This window comes from Benincasa hispida, chromosome 1 (genome assembly GCF_009727055.1).
Source record: "Benincasa hispida cultivar B227 chromosome 1, ASM972705v1, whole genome shotgun sequence".
Taxonomy (NCBI): Eukaryota; Viridiplantae; Streptophyta; class Magnoliopsida; order Cucurbitales; family Cucurbitaceae; genus Benincasa; species Benincasa hispida.
The window spans coordinates 42657364-42663737 of record NC_052349.1 but is presented as its reverse complement, the minus strand read 5'-3'; positions in this window follow the sequence as shown (position 1 = coordinate 42663737).

Here is a 6374-nt window from a genome sequence, read left to right as displayed (position 1 = left end):
CTATGTTTAATTATTTATGCATGTTATGTATGTTATAATTAATAATATTATATGTGCATAAAATAGGCCATGTAGATTAAAAATCCCACCATAGGAAGCATGTTACATGCATTGAAAGTATGTTATAAAGTGTTATAATATATAGTATGCATGTATAGGGTTTCAAAATGTTTTAATATAAACGTTATATTAAATATTGAATGCCTTTGATGTATGTTGTGGATGCTTATCATGTCTAAAATTTTGTAAGTTGTTATAAAATTAGATTAGACATTTGAAATCCATAACAAAGATAAGCTGCATGCTCACGTAGGTTAACCACCTGTTTTAATAGTTAAAATAGGTCAACATCTTGTAAAATTTGGTTACAAACTCAACCGGTATATAATCCTGTCTAAGGCTGGGGTACTTAAGTTGATAGTCTACGGAACACCTTCTACCTGGGGATTATGACCGAATAATTGGGTGTTGTTTTCCAATTTTATGTGTAAAACGTGAGCGGTGTGAGGTTTTAAAACTGGGTTATCACCTAAACATCGTAGGTTAAACCCAAATATAAATGTTATACTTGGATAAATACTTAGACTTAGGTTGTTTAATTAGCCAAAACAAACCTGAGTAAAAATATATCCAAACAAACAATAGGTCACTTAAGTGGGAGTTTAATAGTATATATGATATGTTATTAGAATACTTCAGTGGGAGTTTATTAAAATACTTCATTGAGAGATTAATAATGTATATGATATATTATTTTTAGCTCTCGTGTCCCTAAGTTCACATCGAGATTCATGCTTCACTTCGTGTTGATGATGAAACTTGATTGCTTCATTCAAAAAGTATTGGCATGAATCAAGATCACGTGAATAGGGGAAGTTGTTCACAGTAAAATCAAAAGTGATGTTTTGATTTTAAATCTCACGTCTTGAGAGTTCACATCGAGATTCATGCTTTGCTTCTTGTCGATTATGAACCTTGATTGCTCCATTCGGAAAGTGTTGGCATGAATCAAGATTAGGTGAATGAAGGGAAGTTGTTCAATGTAAAATTAAATATACGATATATAAAGTTCAACTCTTATGTCCCTAGAAAGTTCACACCGTGAGATCCGTACAACACTTTGTGTCGATTATGAACCTCGACTGCTCCACTCGGAAAGTGTTTGCATGGGGTCAAGATCAAGGTGAATGGAGAAAGTAGTTCATAGTAAGTGAGAGAAGGATATGTGTCAATATGTCTTGCAATCTCTTCTGTTTGTTTGGACCACAAGATTCCTATGTTGTGCCTGCTTGTCATCTTTAAGTCGGCCTTGCTAGTCGTTTAACGATGTCTATCCCCTTAAAGGGTTGTAACATGGGATTTAAAACAACTCAAACTCCAGAAATAGATAGGATTTCTTAGGTTGTTTTCCGACCTTGACTTTCCAATTTAGTAGCATCGTTGGAGCCAACCTCTGAGGTATGAAAATGGAGGGTTACACTTACGAAATTACTAAAGTGTTAGTAAGCAGTGACAAAAAACGGTAGCTAAATGACTATCAAAATATGAGTTATTTTGGAGATAGTATTTAGTCAAGATTGTCTTGCTTTAGTGAAAAAAATATCTTACTGCCCCTCGGTAGCATGTATTCTGACCCACTATAGTATCGTTGCAAATAAATAATTATTGTGGGTATATTATTACTTTTTGCTAAAACTTGACTTGGACTTAGTTGCAATTTACTAATAAAAATATGTTTAAATTTTCAGCATTTCGAAATCTTCTAAAATACCCGCTTTCGCTTTAATTAACGATAATAACAATTCAACATGCAAATAACTAGCAAATGATGATTCAAAACAAGTTTGAATAGAGGACTGTCCTCTATCTCCCAACTCATTTAAAGTTTTGAACAATATAGATGAGAATTAAAAAATCGAATAACAAGATATATATGATTTACTTGTTATCAAAACATGCTTAGTGGAAAACGATAAAAAGACCTGGATAATAGACTTAGATGCCGCTAATCATATCTTTATTTTCTCTCAAAAAACTAATTCCTGGAGACAACTTACAGAAGGAAAAGTTGTTGGAATTGGTGTCCTAATTCTCCCGAAGTCTCGTAGTTTGTAAACTTTGTACACATTGTTATTAATAAAATAAAAGTTATTTTATTTACATTTACTCATATCCAATAAACAAGGATCCATGGTTATTTTATGTAAATTTAAGCATGTATATGAGATATACAAGTGGATCATGCCTTAAGTAGTAACCTAAAAGATCTGTAGTATAAGGATAAAAGAGGGATACCTTATCCTAGTGACACTACAGATAAGACCCACTTTGTAGAAGTTTGCAAGTGTTGTAAGGTACTGCAGATGGTCTGATCCTGACCATTCATATGGGGACATGCAAGCGGGGGTGTCCTATACAAAGAGTTTGTATAAGACCGGACCATGAGATGATTAGTCTCTTTATCTAACGTTGTTGATGATTGAGACTTACATCTCACTAAAACGACCATAGGTGACATGACCTTAATCCTGAGTGTTTTGGGAACTCTTGCTTTTAAGGGCGGTCCTGTGATTAGTATGGTGAGAGTGGCATAATTGCCAACTCAACAAGCCTACCTTTTTGGGGATTTGTCTGATTGGGGACCTGGGAACTCAGTTACATAAGATAGAATTCACTCATTCTCAAGAGTAGGTGTAGGTAGATAGATTTCTCTCTTATGGGCTGATTTCGGGTCTTGAACATAGTGGCACATACTCTCTTTGGAAAAGAGGACCCAATCATAGTAGGACTATGACTTATTGTTCATTAGAGGGATCAGTGGTACTTAAGGAGTTTGATGTAACTATAGGGGCAAAACGGTAAATTGGCCCAACTGTACTTACGAGCGATCTGTGAAGGGTTATCGCGTTGTTGATTGGTTGATATGGACATAAAAATATATCTGTAGTGAGAAGAGTGCAGCTGTTGGTCTTTAGTGGAGTGCTCGGTAGTTAACGGATGGTGGATCCCATGACTAAAGAGTTTAGTCAGTTATTCACGTATCGTTCGAGCTTCAAGCTATAGGTTCATAAGGTCCCCTTGGTAGCTTAATGAATTCAAGTTGAGAATCAATTCTTGGGGTTGATTTGAAGTGTTCAAATTAACAAGAGGAAATTCAATTATATATGATATAATTGGTGTGATGTATAAGATACATCAAGTGGAGGAATTAATGTAAATATGATTTACATTAAGTACCATAAAATAGAAAAAGAACAATGGTTTGTATGTTTCATGAGATGAAATATTAAAACTATAGGTTATAAATATAATATGATAAGGTGGTTATCATATTTATTTATAATATATTAATTATGTGATAATTAATTTCTTTTTCTCTAATAACCGATTGAGTGGGAGGTTATTGGTGGTTTTATGGTAATCGTGAGATAAAAGGAAAATTATTTTCCTAAAATTAGAGAGTTACCTCATTCGAAAATTAACTCACCGAGAAAAGCTATGAAGTGAAAGAGTTTCACTAAGCGATAGCTGACAGGACTAAATGATCGTGCAACTTTGACTATACGATAGTCATTTAGCTGATCGTAGCTATACGATCGAGTGGCTAAGTCTATGCGATAGGCTGCCATTTACTAAATGATCGGGCACATCATCTAAATGATAGATAGTGTTTTGTCTCCCACTTGTTCGGTCGTCTAGTTGATCGTAGTCCTCCAGTCTTTCCTCAAGCCATGATCGTACAGAACCCATAACTCCTGGATTCTCACACTAAGAATACCAAGGTAGCCATTGTGGTGGTGTCCTCACTCAGTTCGTGGATCGAGTTAGACTCGATTGAGTTCGTGGAGGCTGCATTCGTTGTGTTTGTGGTCGTGTTGTTGGAGATTTTGTTCGTTGCGTTTGAGTGTTGTTCTTGGATGCTTGGAGATTGATCGAAGGATTCTTGAATAATGTTTTTTTAAAGGTATGCATCCTCTATCCCTTGTATCATCTTAAAACATGTTGTAATTTCTTGTTGTGCATGCCCTGTTAGTTTCCGTTTTATGACTATAAATGTTTAAATTCAATTAGAATGGAAATTGGAAAGATCTCTTCCGCTGCTCATGGAAATCCTTGTGTTTGATTTCCTTCAATTCGTATCATTTTTTTTTAAGCCAGGTTTGTTCTGATATTCCAAATACCATTTTTATTTTGAACTTCTTTTACAGCCGTGCTGAGTTTTTTAAGTTTCTGCATTGCATTTAAGAGTTAAATGCGTTTGTGGATGGGTTGATGAATGTTTAGGAGATGGTTGCCTTTGTTTAAAGCTTTCTTTATGATTACAAAGTGTTAATTTGTAAAGGTCCCTGCGTTTTTTGGGTATAATTAACATGCAATCGAGTCTGTAATTCAAAGTGTTTGAGTTTGTTGAGTTGTTCGTGATGAAGTTTCGAAGCATAGAGATGTGGTTCTCTTCGAAGAAGAAGACCAAAGGTTGGTCTTATCGTGTAGCATAAGGTAAACGATCGTTGAGATTTGGCTAAATGATCGTGTAAAAGAGTTATGTGTGATCATGTGGTATTTATTAAATGATCGTTTAGCTATGCTAAACGATGAGGTAAAACATTTACTCTATCGCATAGCGTTGGTTGCTCGATCTCGTCGACGCTGGAGGTAAATGATCGTAGAGAGCATTTTATGCTCATCGTTTAATAAAAGGCGTGCGCACTAAAAGATCGTGTAGTTAGCATGCCTCATCGCATGATCACTGACTCCATGATCACCCGGTATACGATACCTTGACGCTTGCTCATCGATCGTTTAGACGATTATGCTTTACTGCATCGTTGTCCTTTAGTCAATCGCTAAAGGCTTATGTGGTAAAGATGCACACTGCATGATCACGTGCCTTCATGCTTCATCTCATAGTCAAAGGTACATGATCATTGCTAAACGATTGTTTAAACTCAGGAAGCATCACTAAACAATTGAGTAAAGAGTTTACTCTCTTGTGTAGGCGATCACAAGGATTTGTTACACGATCAAGGAGATTTCTTCGCTTGGACGATTCAAGACCCAGTTCGCCTGTTTGAACCGGAGACTCATTTTGCTTTGTAATAGTTAGCTTAGCTTTTTTTTAGGATTTGAGGCTATATCCCGGTTCATCAAATTTTATTTAATATACATGAGATGTTGTTGTTTATATGTCATAGTGTATGACATATAGATTTAAAACCCACATTAGGTTATGCATTTTTTATTCATGCATCATATATTATAAGTGTTATAATATAGTTATTGGCATGATGAAATTACAAGATAGCATGCGCATGCATCATGAAATATAAGAGTTATATTTATGCATGCAGTAAGTATATTCATGCATCATCTTTATATTATAAGAGTTATAGTATAAAGCTGCATGGAAGTATGTATGCTTGGTTCGTTGCTTTGTTATATAAGTGTTATATAAAAGTAGCAATGAATGAACAATGCATGGAGTATGACACTTAGGTTTATTTGTAAAAGTTATGAATGCCTTGTATGTGTAGCTTCACATTGTGTGGATGGTTTTGGTTGTTTCTTGTTATAAGCGTTATAATGGAAATTAGAACTAAAATCAATAAGAAAGAGTTTCATGCAAACTTAGTCAAACTCATGTTTTAAAAGGGTTTTAAAATTGGATTGAGATAGACCTAAATTCAAGGTTTTAATGAGATTAAAAACCACAGTTTTAATCTTTTAAAGTGGTTTAATAGGATTAAATTGATTGACATAAAAGATTAAATTTGTATTAAATCTATTTATAAGAGACCTTTTGTCTAAGGTGGGTTCTGTCTAGGCAGGGGTACTTAAGCTGACGGAAATGGAACACCCCTATCTAGAAAGGTGAATTAGATAGATTAGTTACAAGCATGCAACAGTTGATCAAAGACTTCATTAAAGAGTTTAATGAATGATGATCAAAAGTTGTTCAACTTTCTAAGGTAAAAGGCACTCTTGGGCAAACCTTAAAAGTCACTTAGTTAAAATTATTAGCCATGTTTTTTCTAAGTAAACTAAACCCGAGGTTATAAAATACTCAGTGGGAGAAAGATATATATATGATATGTCAATGATTCCACTCACGTTTCTCCTTGAATGTTTACACCATGAGATTCATGCTTGGCCTCGTGGTGCCCTGGGAGCATCCCCCTTCGGATGGTGTTTACATGAGTCAATATCAAGGTAGATGAGAGAGTGTTTATAGTAAGTGGGTGAAGGGTGTGTGTAAACACGTCCTGCGATCTCCTTCATTGGTTTGTACCATGAGATCTTCTTGCACTCCTTTGTGGCGTCCTAGGAGCGTCCCCTTTTGGATGGGTTTTGTGCAGTTGGTCAATATCAAGGTGAAC